Raw genomic sequence first — 21,075 nt, 5'->3', positions numbered from 1 at the left:
TTTGAGACACACACAATGTCCAGAGAGATTTGTGACACACATGCTTTCCAATGGGATTTTCAACACACACGCTGTCAAATACGGTTTGTGACACACGCACAGTCCAATGGGATTTTTGACACACACGCTTTCCAATGGGGTTTGTGAAACACAGACAGTCTAATGGGGTTTGAGAAACACACACTGTCCAGAGAGGTTTGTGACACACACTGTCCAATGTTTTCTGTGACACACACGCTGTCCAATGGTTTTTTTGACACACACGCTTTCAAATACGGTTTCCAATACACATGCTTTCCAAACACATGCTTTCCAATACGGTTTGTGACACACACACTGTCCAATGGGTTTTGTGACACACACAGTGTCCAATAGGGTTTCTGACACACACGCTGTCCAATGGGGTTTGTGACACACACTCTTTCCAACGGGGTTTGAGACACAGGTGCTGCCCAATGGGTTTTGTGACACACACACTGTCCAATGTTGTTTGTGAGACACCCACGCTGTCCAACGGAGTTTGTCAAACACACACAGTCCACTGGGGTTTGAGACACACACACTGTCCAGAGAGGTTTGTGACACACACGCTTTTCAGTGGGGTATTTGAGAAACACGCTGTCAAATACGGTTTGTGACACACACACAGTCTAAAGGGGTTTTTGACACACACACATTCCAATGGGTTTTAAGACACACAAGATGTCCAATGGCGTTTGTGAAACACACGCTCTCCAATGGGGTTTGAGACACACACGCTGTCAAATGGGGTTTGTGAGACACACACGCTTTCCAATACGGTTTGTGACACACATGCTGTCCAATGGGGTTTTTGACACACACGCTTTCCAATACGGTTTGTGACACACACGCTGTCCAATGGGTTTTGTGACACACACGGTGTCCAATAGGGTTTCTGACACAGACGCTGCCCAATGGTTTTTTTGACAAACACAGTGTCCAATGGGATTTGTGACACACACACTGTCCAATGGGGTTTCTGAAACACACGCTGTCCTATTGGGTTTTTGGCGCAGACACTGTCCATGTGCTTTGTGACACACACGCTCTCCAGTAGGGTTTTAGACACACACACTGTCAAATGGGATTTGTGACACAAACGCTGTCCAACGGGTTTTGTGACACACACGCTGTCCAATGGAATGTTAGACACACACACTGTCCAATGGGTTTTGTGACACACACAGTGTCCAATGGGGTTTGTGACACACACACTGTCCATTGGGGTTTGTGACACACACATTGTCCAGAGGGGTTTGGGGCACACACAGTGTTTAATAGGTTTTCTGACACACACGCTGTCCAATGGGGTTTGAGATACACACGGTATCCAATGGGTTTTATGACGCACACACTGTCCAATGGGGTTTGTGAAACACACGCAGACCAACGGGGTTTGTGACACACAAACTGTTTAATTCGGTTTGAGACACAGACGCTATCCCATTGAGTTTGAGACACACACAGAGTCCAAAGGGGTTTGAGACACACACGCTGTCCAATGGGGTTTGTGACAGACTGTCCACTGGGGTGTGTGACACACACAGTGTCCAATGGGGTTTGTGACACACACGCTCTCCAGTGGCGTTTGAGACACACGCGCTGTCTAATGAGTTTTGTGACACACACACTGTCCAATGGGGTTTGTGACACACACACTGTCCAATGGGGTTTGTGAGATACACGCCCTCCAGTGGCGTTTGAGACACACACGCTGTCTAATGGGTTTTGTGACACACACACTGTCCAATGGAGTTTGTGACACACACGCTGTCCTATTGGGTTTTTGGAGCAGACACTGTCTATGGGGTTTGTGACACACACACTCTCCATAAGGGTTTTAGACGCACACACTGTCAAATGGGGTTTGTGACACAAATGCTGTCTAACGGGTTTTGTGACACACACACTGTCCAATGGAATGTTAGACACACACAATGTCCAATGGGTTTTGTGACACACACAGTGGCTAACCAATGGGGTTTGGGACATACACACGCTGTCCAATGGGGTTTGTGACACACACACTGTCCAATGGTGTTTGTGACACACACACTGTCCATGCGGTTTGTGACACATAGGATTTCCAATAGGGTTTCTGACACACATGCTGTCCAACTGGGTTTGTGACACACACACTGTCCAATGGGGTTTGGGAGACACACGCCCTCTAATGGGGTTTGTGACATAGAAACGCTGTCCAATGAGTTTTGTGAAAAACACACTATCCAGAGGGCTTTGTGACACACATTCTGTCCAATGCGGTTTGAGAAACACACGCTATCCAATGGGGTTTCTGACACACACAGTGTCCAATGGCTTTTGTGACACACACGCCCTCCGATGGGGTTTTTGACACACACGGTGTCCAATGGGGTTTGTAACACACACACTGTCCAATGGGGTTTTTGAAACACACGCCCTCCAATGAGGTTTGTGACACACAAACCCAGTCCAATGGAGTTTGTGAAAAAAACACTGTGCAGAGGGCTTTGTGAAACTAACACGCTGTCCAATGGGTTTTGAGACACATACACTTTCCAATGAGGTTTGTGACACACACACTGTCCAATGGGGTTTGTGAAACACACATTGCCCACCAGGGTTTGTGACACACACACTGTCCAACGGGGTTTGAGACACAGACGCTCCCAAAGGAGTTTCGTGACACACACATTGTCCAGAGGGCTTTGTGACACACACACTGTCCAATGGGGTTTGTGAAAAACACGCTATCCAATGGGGTTTTTGACACACACACGGTCCAATGGGGTGTGCGACACACACGCTGTCCCATTGAGTTTCAGACACACACACAGTCCAAAGGGGTTTGAAACACACACGCTATCCAATAGGGTTTATGACACAGGCACTGTCCATGGGGTTTGTGACACACACGCTGTCCAATAGGGTTTTAGAAACATACACTGTCAAATGGGGTTTGTGACACAAACGCTGTACAATGGAGTTTGTGACACACACGCTCTTTAATGGGGTTTGTGGCACACACTCTGTCCAATAGGGTTTCTGACACAGACGCTGCCCAATTGGTTTCGTGACACACACACTGTCCAGAGGGCTTTGTGAAAAACAGACTGTCCAATGGAGTTTTTGACACACACGCTGTCAAATACGGTTTGTGACACTCACACTCTCTAATGGGGTTTGTGACACACACACTGTCCAATGGGATTTGAGACACACACGCTGTCCAACGAGATTTCTGAGACACACACACTGTCAAATGGGCTTTGTGACACACACACTGTATAGGGGGGTTTGTGACACCCACGCTTTCCAATGGGGTTTGTGACACACACGCTGTCCAATAGAGCTTATGACACACGCTGACCAATGATGTTTGTGACACACACACCGTCCAAAGGGGTCTGAGACACACACGCTGTCCAATGGCGGTTGAGACACACACAAGCTTTCCAATGGGGTTTTGTGACACACACAGTGTTTAATGGGGTTTGTGACACACACAATGTCCAGGGGGTTTATGACGCACCCACTGTCCAATGGGTTTTGAGATCACACACGCTGTCTAATGGGGTTTGTGAAAAACACGCGGTCCAATGGGGTTGTGACACACACACTTTTTGATAGGGTTCGTGACGCACACGCTGTCCATGGGGTTTGTGACACACACGCTGTCCAATGGGGTTTGTGACACACACGCCTTCCAATAGAGTTTGAGACACACACACTGTCAAATGAGGTTTGTGACACACACGCTGTCCAATAGGGTTCGTGATGCACACGCTGTCCAATGGAGTTTGTGACACACCCACGCTGTCCTATGGGGTTTGTGAAACACATACATTCCAATGGGGACTGAGACACACACACTGTCCAGAGAGGTTTGTGACACACACGCTGTCCAATGGAGTTTTTGACACACGCTTTCCAATACGGTTTTTTACACACACGCTGTCCAATGGGGTTTTTGACACACACGTAGTCCAGAGGGCTGTGTGAAACACACACGCTGTCCAATGGTTTTTGAGACACACACGCTATCCAATAGGGTTTGTGACACACACACTGTCGAACGGGGTTTGACACACAGACGCTCCCAAATGAATTTTGTGACCCACACATTGCCCAGAGGGCTTTGTGACACACACACTGTCCAATGGAGTTTGTGACACAAACGCTGTACAATAGAGTCTATGACACACACGCGCTTTAATGGGGTTTGTGGCACACACGCTGTCCAATGGGTTTTGTGACACACACACTGTCCAATGGAGTTTGTGACACACACGCTGTCCAATGGGGTTTCTGACACACACGCTGTCCATTAGAGTTTTATGACACACACGGTGTCCAATGGGGTTTCTGACACACACGCTTTCCAATGGGGTTTTAGATACACACGGTATCCGATGGGGTTTGTGGCACACAAACTGCCCAATGAGGTTTGTGACACACACGATATCCAATGGGGATTGTGACACGCACACTGTTCCATAGAGTTTGTGACACACACGCCCTCCAATGAGGTTTGTGACACACAGACGCTGTCCAATGGAGTTTGTGAAACAAACACTGTGCAGAGGGCTTTGTGAAACAAATATGCTGTCCAATGGGTTTTGAGACACATACGCTATCCAATGGGTTTTGTGACACTACACAGTCCAATGGGTTTTGTTACACACACATTGTCCACCGGGGTTTGTGACACACACACTGTCCAGAGGACTTTCTGACAGACACGCTGTCCAATGGGGTTTGAGATACACACGGTATGCAATGGGGTTTATGATATACACACTGTTAAGTGGGGTTTTTGAAACACACTCTGTCCAAAAGGGTTGGAGACACAGACGCTGCCCAGTGGGTTTTTTGACACACACACTGTCCACAGGGCTTTGTGACACACACACTGTCCAATGCTGTTTGTGACACACACACGCTGTCCAATGGGGTTTGAGACACACACATGCTTTTCAACGGGGTTTATGACACACACACTGTCCAATGGAATTTTAGACACACACACTCTCTAATGGGTTTTGTGACACACACAGTGTCCAATGGGATTTGAGACACACACGCTGTGCAATGAGGCTTGTGACACACACACGCTGTCCAATGGGTTTTTCTTAAAAACACAATGTTCGAAGCGGTTTATGAAACAAACGCTGTCCAATGGGGTTTGTGACACACACACTGTCCAGAGGGCTTTCTGACAGACACGCTGTCCAATGGGATTTGAGATCCACACGGTATCCAATGGAGTTTATGATATACACGCTGTCCAATGGGGTTTGTTAAACACATGCTGTCCAACGGGGTTTGTGACACACACACTGTGCAATGGGGTGAGAGACACACGCTGTCCCTTTGAGTTTGAGACACACACAGAGTCCAAAGGTGTTTCAGACACAGACGCTGGCCAATGGGGTTTGTGACACACACATGCTGTCCATTGGTGTTTGTGACATACACACTGTCCAGTGGGGTTTGTGACACACACCCTGTCTAATAGCGTTTGTAACACACATGCTTTCCAGTGGGGTTTGTGACAAACACGCTTCCCAATGGGGTTTTAGATACACACGGTATCCTATGGGGATTGTGACACACACACTGTTCAATGGGGTTTGTGACACAAACACCCTCCAATGGGGTTTGTGACACGCAGACGCTGTCCAATGGGGTATGTGAAACAAACACTGTCTAGAGGTCTTTGTGAAACACACACTGTCCAACGGGGTTTGATACAAAGACGCACCCAAATGAGTTTTGTTACACACACATTGTCCAGAGGGCTTTGTGACACACAAACTGTCCAATGGGTTTTGTGACACACACGCTGTCCAATGGGGTTTTTGACACACACCTTTCCAATGGGGTTTTAGATACACACGGTAGCCGTTTGGGTTTGTGACACACGCACTGTCCAATGAGGTTTGTGACACACACGCTGTCCAATGGGGATTGTGACACACAGGCGCTGTCCAATGGGGTTTTTGAAACAAACACTGTGCAGAGGGCTTTGTGAAACACACACGCTGTCCAATGCGTTTTGAGACACATACGCTATCCAATGGGGTCTGTGACACACACACTGTCCAACGGGGTTTGAGACACAGAAGCTCCCAAATGGGTTTTGTGACACACACGTTGTCCAGAGAGCTTTGTGACACACACACTGTCCAATGGGGTGTGAGACACACACGATGTCCAGTAGGATTCGTGACATTTTCGTAGGTTTATAAAAGAAGCGCTGCATGTATGTCTCCAATAAGGTTACAGTATTGCTGTCAAGTGTCTCTATTGGATTATTTTTATATAGACAATAATTTTGGAACATGTAATCTGAGGTTCTGGGAAGGCCTTTTGGAATTCAAGATGCTTCACAAACAGAAACATTTATAAACCATGATCTGTATTTAGTAACTTTTGCCACAAATGAGCTTGCTCAGTGCTCTTGGTATCATGAGTTTAAAGTTGCCTTCTAGCCTCCGAGGGTATATATGAAATACAGCTTATTCAAATTCAGGAATATTGCAGATGAATTACATACTCCCATAAATGTATTAACTACAACTACATATACTGCCAATATATCATATGCTGAATTAAATAAATGGAGAATTTACTGCAGCTTACACAGAAATAAAAGCATAGTCTATTAAATCAGTCATATTCTGAACCAGATACATAATCTATCTAATCAGATACTTAATATATTGAATCAAAATCACAGTACCTGCTGGATCAAATACATCATGCATTGAATGAAACATACCATCCAAAAAGCATGTCGATATTAACTAAATCATGTTGAATGACTATGTAATTTACTAAATTAAAAAAAAAAAAAATAAAAAATCAACACAGTAGTCATTGAACCCAGCATATCAGATCATAAACAAACACAAGATATAGGTGTTTAGAAATAACTTGCAATGCATTCCCAGTTAGGTATTGGCAAACTGTTATTGTTACATAGAAAAAGTTTTCTAGAATCTTGGAAAATTAATTTTTTAACAGCCATGGACTACTGACTAATGTAGGTATCACACTTGAATAAAAACTGCTATCATTCCTAGATATCCAATGTGTTCCAAAATTATAAAACTAATGGTATATAAGAGATTCATGACATTCATTTAAAAAAATATTCCCTGAGAAAATCTGCAGCAAATATCACACTTTGGCTGTTTATCCCCACACCAGTTCTTATAATAAAATCATAACAAAAAGCAGCAAAGACCTAAGTTCAAGATGAGAAAGAAATTCTTATTTTAGAGACATTTTTAAGAAATAAGTGACATGCTTGAGCCCAGATTGCAAGTGTAATGTGACACAAACTTGAATTGGTTCCTAATACGATTTTTAAAAGTCAAGTACTAATTCTTAAAAAAAAAATATTTATCTAAGACTAAGTAATATAGTGTTAGCCATCGTTAAAGTTAATCAGAGTTCTGCCAATTAGACTGTTTTCTGTCTAGTAAGTTCATAATGTTTTATTGAAATTAATACTGTAGAACATTTCATAATAAGCATTGTTGAAAACAAATCTAAATGAGTATAGACGTTTTATGATACATTCAATATTCTTCAATTATAAAATAAAGAATAGATATTGATTTACCTATTTGCTTTTTTATAATATCTCCATAGAAAAGACACGTTTCCAAATGTTAAGTTAGTACCCTTACTGTGAAACCAAGAATGTACCAGTGCCAAGATCTAATAGATGTGTGTATCCATTTTGATGATAAAATGAGTTTATTCATAAAGTAAGCCTATGTTTAAAAAAAAACTTGCAAAAACTCTACAGGAGTACATAGAGCTAAATGAATGAATGAAGACTTTTATTATTGGACAATTTTTTTTTAATTTTTTTTTTTCTGTGTGTTTGATTTGATCTCATTTTTAAGATTCTCTCAAGCCTGAAGTAAGAATCATGTTTCACACCAAAACTCCAGCCCTTTATGAATATACTCAAAACTTCGAGATCATGGGAGGTCCATCTATGTACTATTAGCAATTCAGTAATAAAAACCCTTAACTGGGAGCTGTGAAGATTTGTTTCCTCAGCGCTGTAAAGCTACAAAGTTATTGTTTTTATCACACAATAAATATTTAACCTTTGTTTTCTTTAAGTGGAACAGTTTCAGCCAAGAGACAGAGATTAGAACTTTTATCTTTTTTTTTTTTCTTTCTCGTTTTCCATCCCAGTACCTCTAAAATGTCAGTATCAATGGAAAAAACATAAAATCTTTTCTAGCTTCTCTCAGCCCTTGAAGAGGAAATGACACTGTTGCTCATTAAACACTTCCAATGCTTACCTAAAAAAATAAGGTGCTGTTCTCGGAAAGCATTAACAAATCCTGGGGTGCCAATATATGGAAAGATAGCAACTTTGCAGAAACCCTTTATTCTTAATTCCTCTTGCCTCAACAACAAGAGATCAGCTGGAGTCTTTCGCCCACCCATCATCTATAACACCAACCAGCAATCGATACCAGAAGCAGATGTTTTATGAAAACTTCTCTTGCTTTCTCAGCTTCAGTCCCTTTAACCCATGCTGAGAAAAAGAAAGGAAGAGGAACAGGATTGATGTAAAGGGCAAAGCTAAGGATGAAAAAGCTGTGTCAGAATTAGAAAAGGTAAACTACTTTTTACAAAGAAACACATATAGAGTTTTTCAATACAGTAGATTGAGCTCAACAATTCTGTAATGCTCTCAATTAGACTGCTTTCATGCAAGGTTCAGAGTTGCTGCCTTTTGAAGAAAATACATTTGCATCCTTAGAGGCATTCAACAAGACTTTAGAAAGTCATCTAGTAAAAGGTCAATTGTGAGAACACTGGAATGCCTATAACCTTTCATTTCTAATGAAATGCTCTGTAGATTCCCAATGGAGTAACAGCTTGTATAGTTCCACTAAATTTTATTTTGAAATCAGTTCCCACATAACTCATTTAGAGAAGCTTTTGAGTCTGTTCCCCTACCCTGTCCTACTGCTTTCAGGAAAATCATTAACATTGCCTACCATCTTGCTTATGCCTTAATAGTCAAGGAAGGATATGTTTAAATTGCCAAAGAAGGCCTATTTTTTAAAATTGTATTTCTGAGCAATTAGTTTGCTGTAGGTTGAAGTGTGGAATGCAGTGTTTCAGTATATAAAGACTTGGTTGTGTTTGTATTTGACTCAGAAATATACTGGGTGTTTTTACATACAGCAGAATCAAAAATAGGGCTAATATTTAAATGCAGTACATGAAGCAGAACTCTGCATGTAACGCTGCTGATTTTATGGGTGTTTCTTGTAGCTCAGAGGCCCCATTCATATGGATCTCACTGAAGGTGTGGTGCCATCATTATTTGCAGCTGAAATTGGGTGAAACAATTGCTTCACCTTATTAGTAGTTTGGATTTGAAGGAGTTGTATCAGCTATTGTTTTTCAAATTCATTAGATGAAAGCTAGTAACCTGGAACAAGGCAAATATTCAGACACTGAGAGGGGACAGGATCCAGGAAGCAGTTTTGCATATACTTTGTAAGTGAAATATGACTTAGAAGGGACAAAGTTTGTCAAGAAGTTCTGCCAGTTCACAAACTGTTAAATGTCTACGAGCTTAATTTGCCAGGGAGCTGCTCTGATAAATCTGTTCCCTCTTCATGCCAGATTACCAAGAAAAGGATCAAAAAAATTCCATTAAACGAAGAAGATTAACAGGATGTTCTTGATAAAGAGTCTCTAACTGGCATATGCTTATGCATCTCGAAAAGGGGTATGTGTGGCAACCATAATGGAAACTTCGTGCCCAGGTTACAAGGAAATATGTGGAGTAAAACCCGAATTTCTTTTACATAAGCCTTAAACAGTAACCAAATATACTCCAACACAAATTGAATTCATGAAAATACCTCATTTACTGATAAAGTATGTCGATCATCTCAAAAGTTCTAAAAATATGTAGAAACTATATAGTATATATCTATAATACTAGATGCCATTGCCAGTTAAACATATGACCAAAAACTCTAGGAACCAGTGAGAGTTATACAAGGAAGAGTTCTGGATATTATCTGTCTTTGCAATATTTCAAGACATATGGCATGCTTGATTTTATTTTAAGCCGACCTGAAAAATGCTTATTTAAATTCCTACCCACCCCCTCAAAAAAAAAAATTAAAAAAAATAATTAAAAAAATATATTCCCTAGGGAGCCATTAAAACCATAAGTTATAAAACTGCAATCATATCTTCATCTTATACATGTGTCTATATATAATCTACTTAGAAATATCTATATGTAATACACTTAGATATATATAGATATGTGCACATCATTTAAGGTAAGACTTGGGAAGGCCAATGTCTCTTCTTTGTTAGGCGTAAAGCAAAAGCAGCATTTGTATCAGAAAACTGTAATTTACTTTTCATTTTCATAGAAACATAGTTCAAATCAGATTCTTTCCCTTTTTGTTATGTTGAGGTTCCCTCCTGGCAGCACATGCCCTGGTAGGGGAAGAGCTCCGCTCCGTGGGCTCGGGGCAGGGGGTCCATGTACCCAGGTCACACCACTCAGTGTTTCATATAGCAAGTTAGGGATCCAGGGGCGTCCTCTGGTATCACACACTTTCAGACCACAATAAAGGTTTATTTCCTTCTCTGTCTGTGCATCAACCCTGGCTGGGGCCATCTGCTCACAGTGGAAGGTACCTGTTAAACACAACGTGTGGAGCTGCTCTCCAAATCACACATTTTAAGATACTTTTTATTCTGCTTTTTTCATATTTACAGGCATTATTAGAGTCTATCTACTTAGCTCACAAAAATAGGAGTACAAAATACAGCGAATAAAAAATAATATTAAAAAATAACTTGACTTCCCCAAAGAAGTAATTTGAATCATTTTTAATTTCATCCAGGCTGAACAGATAGCATACTAAATAGTCAAGTGCTGTATTACAGCAGTAAAAAGAAAAAATGCAGACCTACTTTTTTAAACTACAAATTAAAGACACTTTAGATTGGACATTAGATCATCCATATGTTTTGTAGTGATTGAGTGATATTTGAGAGTTGCATTTTGTACTTTTAGGTTGGTGAGATGCATCACAAACAATAGTCCTAAACCATACATAAATTAAAAAAAAATATTCAAAAAAATACATATATTTTAATAAGCAGCTAATCAAAACTGGTTGTAAAGCATTTTGCAGACCCTTTGGGAAAGAAGATGAAGTACGGTTCATTAAAACAGGATAGGAAAAAAAAAAATCTGTATTTAAATCCGTTTTATGCCAAGAGTTTAATTACAGAGCAGACCCCCTTCTTACTGTATGAAAATGTTCAAAAAAATAAAGGAATACTAAAAAAATAATTTTGTCTCTAGATACACATTTATCTATTAAGACATGCATTAATGTATCTTTCTATATTTAACCAACCCATTATCTGCTTTTACTGTTTGAAAGAGCTGCATCATCTGCTTTATAGAATTATTAAAGAAAGGAAACAAAAAAATTATAATGTGAATATTTGGTTTTGGGAATAAAACTTCTGTGTATGCAATTAACATACAGGCACACAGAAACACTTTTATTCTATTAAAATGAAATGTTCATATTTTACTCTTGAATCCCTAGAAGGCCAGAGAAAAAGAGGGTCAATATTTCAGCCCTAATTAGATACCTGTTGAAAAAAACTGAGGCAAAATTGATTTGCATCGCAAAATGGAAGGAGTAAGGCATGACTGAAATGCATTTATATAGAATAGTAGGCTCCTCTAGATGGAAATGATTTTAAGCAATTGTGTAAGTTTTTAGAAAAACAACACAGGCTGTGAGGGGAACCCAAAACTCAGGCCTGAATAGCAGCCTTGTAAGCAGGTGAGTCATTACCTGTGAGAAAGGAAATGGCAGCAGCTGTTTGAGAAACTTTCACATGAACAAAAAACTCCCAAGACCTGGAGCTCTTTCCAGACTGGTATGCAAATCCTGGCTACTTTTCTGTTTACTTCCCTCAGAGTGCCAAGATTAAGGCTCGTTCCTGAGAGATTTAGTGTAAATACTTATCAGCACTCCTTGCTCAATTTCTCATGGTGGTTTTGTGGGATTTGCTCATTTGGACATAGAGTATAACAAGCAAATTCATTCCTGTTTCCCTTTAACATCCTGTTTATACTGACATTAATAAACAAGGTTTTTATAAACCTTCCTCAGTTCCTGATAAATTACAAATAACTGCAATAAGCTGGAAACTACTAAGCCTTCTTAGTACCACTTTATTTTTCCTTTTACCTCTCATGTATTACATGTAAAGACAGGGTAAAGCACCTGGCTCATCATTAACACCTGAAAAAGCACAAAAAGTGCCATTTGAAAACTGAAGCTCTATTAAAGCAAACAAGCAACTAGACAAAGAAGCTTAGTAAAGTACATAAGAAATCTGCTCTATGAATTCTAGGGAACAAAACACAGAACTGCAACTCATGAAGGAGACCCTCTAACTTGGCCTGCCATCATGTAGGCTCACGTGCAAAGCACCAAACACATCCATAAGGGCCTGGACTGTAACTCTTGCCTCAGCACTGCCCTGCTCTGGGATGCTGGGAGTCTCAGCTACTAAAAATCTTTATGTATCCTTCTGCTGTAAAACACTTTAGAAAAGTATAGTGAAAAATGAAAGACAATTACTGCTATAATTGAATTTATTTTCTCTAAAAGACAGAAAAATGAGAGGAATACTTTTTTCTCAATTTTCTGGTTTCCGGAGAACTGACATACGAGGTATGGAGCTGAAAAGTAATAATCAGTATTGCCTGCTCCTTCCAGGAGCATGATCTCTACCAAAAACCTCTTGATACAAAAAATGTGAGGGAAATTCTCCTTTTATGTAAAAAACAAAACAAAACAAAGAAGCAGCTTGGGGTTTGTCTGACTTATTTTCTATTATTGAGAAAACCAGAAAATCAATTACTTCTTAAGTTTATTAACTTCTAGATCTCTATGTTCATGAAAAATGGCCCAATTATGCTGTTTGTATGTTATTTTTCTATCATCCTAATTCTCAACTACAACATTCTCACATTTCGTAGAGAGAGTCCAACAAAAAGAAGTAACTTCACCTCTTCTTCATCTTCACATAAAAAAAAAAAAAAAAAAATCTAAATAAAGGATATGGCACACAGAAAACACATTGAATTTCTTGGCATTTGATTTTCATTCAGATGCATTTGCCTATGAAAAGAGTTGTCAAAGACAGCTCCCTGCTAGTTGTCAGTGGGGAATGATTTCAGAAATCAGTCTAAATCTTCACTGGCATTTTCTACTAAACTTCTCAGTAAGAATATAAAATGCATCACCCTGTTATCTAATCCTGACTTGCTCAAAAATATATCCAAAGAATTTACTTAGCATTTGAAAGAAACTGTTACCTTTAAAGAAACCTTTACAATCACAATTTTGAAAATGCATAACACATCTTCTTTGGAAGATTTACTTCTTTCACAAAGATGAGTAGATAGTGTGTATTTCACTGGGAATGTTGAAGCCCTTTCTGTAGTATTTCCAGACATTGGAATCAATAAGGATAGATACTGACAGTTGCCTTTCTTGCAGTGCCTACAGACTTTCTTCAGTTTGATAGAACCAATTTGTCTGGTCCCCTCTAGTTTCTCTGTACTCAGAAGGATGCAGCAGGATGGGAAGAACTCAGTACAATTCTACTCATTATAAGGATGAATTAATTAAGTTGAAACTGAAATCTGAGTTGCTATAAATGTGTAAGACATAACATATATATATTTTTGAACATCTGGAAATGACAAAAAAAAAACATAGGCTGAAAGTTAGTTTTGTGCTATGTAAAAGAGTTAGACTGTCTCAATAAATAAGAATCAAGCTGACCATCAAATGACTACTTCAGGTAGTGCTTACAGGACACCAAAGGGGAAGAATTTCTTTTGTTCATGAGAAACAGAGATGTTGCAAAAACTTAATAAGCCAAACATTGGCAATATTCTGGAGAAGAGTCTCTAACAAAAAGTAAAGCAAAATAAGGAAACATAAAGAGGAAACTGTACTAACTACATCAGGGGTAGAACTTGAACTGGAACAGTGGAGAGAAACCTTTGAAACCTGTAGCTGATCTACATTTTATATGTTCTTGCATGCACACAACGGTGAACGTTTTCTATTCCCAATGTCCTCTATAAAGCTGATGAACTGTGTATTTTTTTTTATGTGCTCTAGTGTAATAAATAATGGTCAAGGTTGTTGAACAAATCGAGTAGGGTTCAATCATATTATGCATATCGTTGTAAGAAGTAATTGCGCTTGTGCAAGTTTCATTATATTTTGTAAAAAATAGTAGTTAAGCCAATGGCCGGATGCCGGGCCCCAACCAAGCCAACGGCCGGATGCCGGACCCCAACCAAGCCAATGGCCGGATGGTGCAACAGATAACAGAGTGGCCGGACGGTGCAACAGATAACAGAGCTCCCAGATGGTGTAACAGATAACAGAACTCCAGAGGCAGAAACACCAAGCGACACCCAGCAACATCTTTCACTGTCGACTAGCCAACCAGGAGCTAACTCGTCAGGGTGTCCCAGCGCGTGAACAAGTGTATAACATATATAAGCACATACGAAAAGTTGAGTTTTGTGCCGTGGCGGAACTGAGCTTCCCCCGGTCACCCAGCGCTGTTTTGCCTAATTACTGCTTGCTTTAAATTCGCTTGCTCAATAAAATTAATTAATTGGCTCAAAGACTTGTCTTCATTTATAACAATTTTTGGTGCCGTGACTCGGATTAAGGATTTCTCGGAGGAACTTCTAAACTTCAGGGAGGCGCCCCGTCCCAGTTTCAGACGGCCCTGGAGTGGACGAAGGATCGCCCCGAAACCTTAACCTCCGAACCCTAAATTCAGGTAATTAGGCAAAAGAATCAAGCCCCGTAACACTTTGTGCACGAAGAACCGGATGAAGACCCCAGGGAGGGTAAGTATAGAAAGCGATTCCGTTCGGTTGGGGTGGGTTTCCTGGAGTGTGCTTGAACGAGACGCCCCCCCACTTTTTGGGGAGGAAGCGAAGCGAGTGTGGACCCTGCCGTAAGGCAGGGCGGGACTCTCTAGTAGTGCAGTTCTCATTGCCCGCGAGGGCGTGAGCCACGAACGAGGGGTGTGTGTGTGTGTGTGAAAGAAGGCACTCCAGAAGATGGGACAGAGGAAGAGCAAGCCCTCTGATCTCATGGGGAAGGGACCCAAGGAGAGGTCACCGGATATTCCCCGAGATTCCCCATTGGGCCTTATGCTCAAAAATTGGGAAGGTGCATTTTGCACGAGAAACAAGAGTAAAGAGAAAATGGTATATTATTGTATGTATGTCTGGGGAAACCAGCAGCGCCCTAATTGGGATAATCAAAACCCGGAACACAGGGGCCATATGGGAGATCTCCGCACTATAATCGTACAAGGGATTAAGGAATCGGTTCCTCAAGGGCAGAACATAAATAAAGCCTTTAATGAACAACAAAAGAAAGATGAGACTCCCACAGAATGGTTAGAAAGATTAAGAAAGAGCTTGCAGCTTTACTCCGGGATAGACCCTACGACACCGGTTGGGCAAGCTCTTTTAAAAACTCATTTTGTGGCAAAGTCGTGGCCGGATATTAGAAAGAAGTTAGAAAAATTGGAAGACTGGCAAGTAAAAAGAAACCCGTAGGATATTATTCCAAATTATTAGATCCAGTTAGTGGCGGCTGGCCTACCTGTTTACAGGCCATAGTTGCTACTGCTCTCTTAGTCGAAGAAGTCGGGAAAATAACTATGGGAGGAGAATTAAAGGTATACACACCTCATAATATACGAGGGGTATTACAGCAGAAAGCTGACAAATGGATTACGGATGCTAGGTTACTGAAATATGAAGGAATCCTATTGCACTCTCCTAAATTAGAGCTTGAAACCACTAATTTACAGAATCCAGCCCAATTTTCCTATGGGGAACCGAGTGAATCTCCTTCCCATGATTGTATCAGGGTAATAGAATATCAAACAAAGATAAGGGAGGATTTAGAGGAAGAGGAGTTGTTATGTGGAGAAAAATTGTTCGTAGATGGATCATCGCGGGTAGTGTACGGGAAAAGGAAGTCAGGATACGCTATAATAGACGGGAACAGTTGGACAATTAAAGAATCGGGTCCCCTTAACATAAGTTGGTCGGCACAAGCCTGCGAACTATTCGCAGTATTGAGGGCATTACAGTTGTTAAAAGATAAGAGAGGAACAATATTTACGGATTCTAAATATGCATTTGGGGTAGTTCACACGTTCGGAAAAATTTGGGAAGAGAGGGGCCTAATGAATTCTCAAGGTGAAGGATTAATACATGAGACCTTAATAAAGCAAACTTTGGAGGATAGAGACCAAAATGAGCTGGGTGAAGTGCCTCCCCTTAGCCCTCTTGAACATAAGGACACAACCGAGGGCTGATACAGGACTTTCCTCCTTTGAAATGTTATATGGAGTGCCCTATGATTTGGAGAAACCAATAGAACACCCTAAAGTGGAAGAAAAGATGTTACAAGAATACCTTATAGAGCTCATGAAAAGGAGGCAAGAACTGTTAAAGCGAGGCCTGGTGGTTCAAAGACCACCTTTAGATATCGCAATACATAGTATTAAACCAGGAGATCAAGTACTCATAAAAACATGGAAGGAATCATCGTTAACCCCTCGCTGGGAGGGACCTTTCCTTGTTTTACTCACCACAGATACCGCAGTCTGCACCGCGGAAAGAAGTTGGACACACCTAGTCGAGTAAAGGGTCCTATTCTGCACACAGACTGGGAAGTCGCTGGGAAACCGGATGAGTTGAAGCTGACCTTCAAGAGGAAACAGACACGTGACGCATAGCCCTGGATACCAGGCTTTTTATGGACAATTGTAAGGAATTATAGAAGTCGCACATCGCATGTCCTGTATGTAAGCAATGCAATCCGTGGGTATGTCGCGTGTGTAACGGGTGCGGGATACAGCAGTGGAAAAAGTTTCCTTATGTTGAATGATGGTGTAATGAGTGACGGGGAAAAACCTTAGATACCATTAGGATATTAATAATCACTGGACGAGAACATAGCACGGATCCTAGTTACGAATACTGTAGAAGAGATTGGTACAAAACTGTTGCACAATTAGAGCAAGAACTTAGGGATATAGGGTGTAATAAAACTATTCAGGTACCCTCTGTTTGGACTGTAAGTCCAGACATTTGGGAAATAACCAAGAGGAAGTGTAAGAAGCGTTTTGGTAAGAAAAGATACAGGAAGTGTTCCAAACCCTGTGAGGATTCGGGACAGTGGCCAAAACCTTGTATTCGAAAATAGCCCTATTGGGTTGAGTATTAGAAAGTGGATTGTGACAGAACAAGAAGAGAATTCAGGAGGCAGTTCCCTGAAGACTACAACTGCTGCTGAGAAGATAACTTACCCGGCTACTCTGAAGCAACAGAGTAGGCCCAGGGCAAGGCAGAGGGGTATCCTTGTGGGGATTGGCAAGTGCCTCCGAAAACTTCTAAAATAAAGCAGCTCCATTAAGCAGAACAACCCTCAACAAAATGAACCTCCACTGGCTGATTTTTCAGCCAACTAAGGGCTGGGTCACTCTCCCTAATCCTCCTTACCTTACCGGTAATAATAGCAATAAACCAAGGCAGTTCCCATCAACCTTTTAAATGGACCCTCTATCGATGGGAGGACCAAACGATAATACAACAACAAACCACATCAGGGTCACCCTCTTTTACTCCAACCTTATGCCAATTAGTTGAGGTTAGGCCATGCCTTAACGAAATGGGGTTTTATATGTGCCCTAGCACAGGGCCCTCATTTTGTAATACCCCAGGACACTATTATTGCGCTTACTGGGGGTGTGAAACAATTGCCTCAAATTGGCAGATTCCTCAGGCCAATGTGGATAAGTTTTTAAAGGTTGAATGGGACCTCCAGGATGCATTTCCTCTAAGTGACTCAGGGGCGGGATGCAATTGGCTCGCCGTGGGAAACTAGAACCCGATGGCAACTGTAAATACATAGTCATGAACATAACAAATCCTGAACATAATGGATGGCTTGTTGGAAAAACCTGGGGAATGCGGTATTATCAGCCGGGTAATGACAGAGGAGGCATGTTTATCATAAAGAAGGAAGAAGTTAAACCGACCTTTCGAGCAATAGGTCCCAATCCAGTAGCAAAATCCCCTCCCCCTCTAGGCAGGGAAACAAAGACAGTAGAAAATGAGAATACAATAGTAAGAGAGGAAATTGTCACTGAAGCCTTGAAATCTCTGAATACTGAAGCCTCAGAATCTTTGAATCCTCTGTGGGAAATTATCTGGGCTACTTATCAAACCCTAAACTATACTCAACCCAACCTAACCACTGGTTGCTGGTTGTGTTATAACGTTAATCCTCCTTTTTATGAAGCTATAGGTGATAATCGTCTGTATACCACAAGCAAGGGGTCTGCGCCTATTCAGTGTCTTTGGGAAAAGCAGTAAAGCAGTAAAAGCAGTTACTAACAGCTTTGGCTAGCTGATGGAAAAGGCAGAGGAGAGGGCAGCAGGTGAGTGAGTAGTTTCTCTGCAAGCTTGCCAAAGACATGCCTGTCATGCATAGAATTGGAGAACAGAGAGGCTGGGTATACCCACCCACAGTGCTGAGCACACATTGTGGAAGACATTCAAGTCCTTTAGAAGCTATGAACCGTGATCACTAAGAGACAGAGATGTTCCTACTGTGTTCTGTGCTGGAGTTACTGTTCAGCGTTTAACCTTCCTGTATAAACTAAGCAAATAGTATCTGAAATGAGTTCTATTTAAAATAATGAATTAATCATTAAATTAAGCTTAGCTTAGTAGAAGGTACAAGTCAGAAGTTATTTAACAGAAGAATACAATCACTGAAGTGTAATAGTGCAGACTATTAATTTAAAAGAAACTCAAACAGGCATGGATATGCACAGTTAAAGCATTCATGTTATATTAATTGCTGCATAGCTGTTCTTGAGAGCATTAATTTCCGTATTTGCTAAAGCTGCTCAGAGACGTGCAAGAGAGGTGGACGAAAGTGTCAGCCTTGTGAAAAAGGTGAAGCAGGGCATCTCTTACTTGTGCTTGTACAAGAAAACATATAATAAATTGTTTCCTAGTTTGTGCTCCATGCCTGTGTTTGCAGTTTAACATCAAGCCAAGATCAGTTTGACAGCTTCTGGATAAAAGTTACTTTTAAATAATAGAGACAATCAGCATTGCATCTCCGTGATCAAAACTTTGAATGATACATACTGTTGCTAAATGACTTCATTAACTTTGGGTTTGTTTGAGTTTAACGTTATTTACCTTTATTTCAAATGCTGCCAAAATGGTATTTTTTGGAAAGAAAAATTAACTCAAGGTTTATCAAACTTTGACCCTTTTATATTAATAGCGACTATAACTATATTAACTATGCAACATGTAACTGGGATAGGGACTTGTATAGGTAAAGTACCAAATTCCAAGAGGTCACTTTGTGGTAAGATCATACCGAGCCTTAATGAAACCACAAGATATATTATTCCCCCGAATGGAACAAAATGGATATGTTCCAGGACGGGACTTACTCCATGTGTGTCTTTAAAGGTGTTTAACAGTTCCCGAGAGTATTGCATGTCAGTTACCATTATTCCAAGGATATTATATCATCAAGAAGATGTGATGTATCCTAAATCGACTTATAGGACTAGTTAAAAGCCGTGTAGAGCAGGTACACCTTATGCTGCTACAAAGATATGGTACTGATGAAGAAGCTGAAATGATCTTACTAGCCCAAGAAGCGGTAACTCGATTTGATCAACAAATAGATGCTCGAAAGGAAAGGGGGGAATTGTAATAAATAATGGTCAAGGTTGTTGAACAAATCGAGTAGGGTTCAATCATATTATGCATATCGTTGTAAGAAGTAATTGCGTTTGTGCAAGTTTCATTATATTTTGTAAAAAATAGTAGTTAAGCCAATGGCCGGATGCCGGGCCCCAACCAAGCCAACGGCCGGATGCCGGACCCCAACCAAGCCAATGGCCGGATGGTGCAACAGATAACAGAGTGGCCGGACGGTGCAACAGATAACAGAGCTCCCAGATGGTGTAACAGATAACAGAACTCCAGAGGCAGAAACACCAAGCGACACCCAGCAACATCTTTCACTGTCGACTAGCCAACCAGGAGCTAACTCGTCAGGGTGTCCCAGCGCGTGAACAAGTGTATAACATATATAAGCACATACGAAAAGTTGAGTTTTGTGCCGTGGCGGAACTGAGCTTCCCCCGGTCACCCAGCGCTGTTTTGCCTAATTACTGCTTGCTTTAAATTCGCTTGCTCAATAAAATTAATTAATTGGCTCAAAGACTTGTCTTCATTTATAACACTAGGAAAATGTGATTAAAATTAACATTAGGTAAGGGACTTAAACCTGTCAGGAAATCAGAAGGGAGTGGAAGGAATTTCCATGATAAGAAAGTGCTGATGATTTTCACTCTAGTGTGTTTCATCTTAACTGATTAGCTTGTTCTCGTTTGAATGCACCTCTGTCAGAGATGCAGTGAGCTGCTGCTACTGTATGCTTAATAAACTTCCAATGTGTTGTGAAGTCCCCTTGAAGAAAAATGTTCCTTTGCAATCAATCCAAAGAGTTTGTAAAGAACTGGATCATTAGGGGAAGTCAGAGTTTTCTGTGTATTGCTCAGAAGTGGACATTTTAACTGGATGACAATTGAACCCCCAAATATTTGGACAGAAATAATTTCTCCTGTGGTTTGTAATAGCTTCCTTGGTACTCTTTTGTGTATGTGTGTGTGTATATATATATATATATATACACACATTTAAAATTCACATCTAAAACTTCTTAAGAGCAGTGTTCACCAAACTGTTTAAAAGCAGCAGCTACCTTCTGTGTAAAAAGTGTGCTTGCATGCTTACGTGAACACCTCCCCATTACTACTATTTTTCTTTCCTACTGAATGTGCTCC

General features: G+C 40.9%; 1 long non-coding RNA gene across 1 annotated transcript in view; it reads left to right on the top strand.

Moving 5' to 3' along the window:
- The window catches only part of LOC308051432, a 293,823-nt gene extending 273,435 nt beyond the window's left edge, over positions 1 to 20,388 (top strand). The window contains exons 2-3 of the long non-coding RNA XR_013923489.1: positions 16,782 to 16,988; positions 20,051 to 20,388. This is a non-coding gene — a long non-coding RNA (uncharacterized lncRNA). The remainder of the gene's footprint in view (positions 1 to 16,781; positions 16,989 to 20,050) is intronic.
- The last annotated feature ends 687 nt before the right edge of the window (positions 20,389 to 21,075 follow it).

This window comes from Nesoenas mayeri, assembly GCF_963082525.1.
Source record: "Nesoenas mayeri genome assembly, chromosome: W".
NCBI classification, from domain to species: Eukaryota; Metazoa; Chordata; class Aves; order Columbiformes; family Columbidae; genus Nesoenas; species Nesoenas mayeri.
This window is presented reverse-complemented; position numbering and strand designations above follow the sequence as displayed.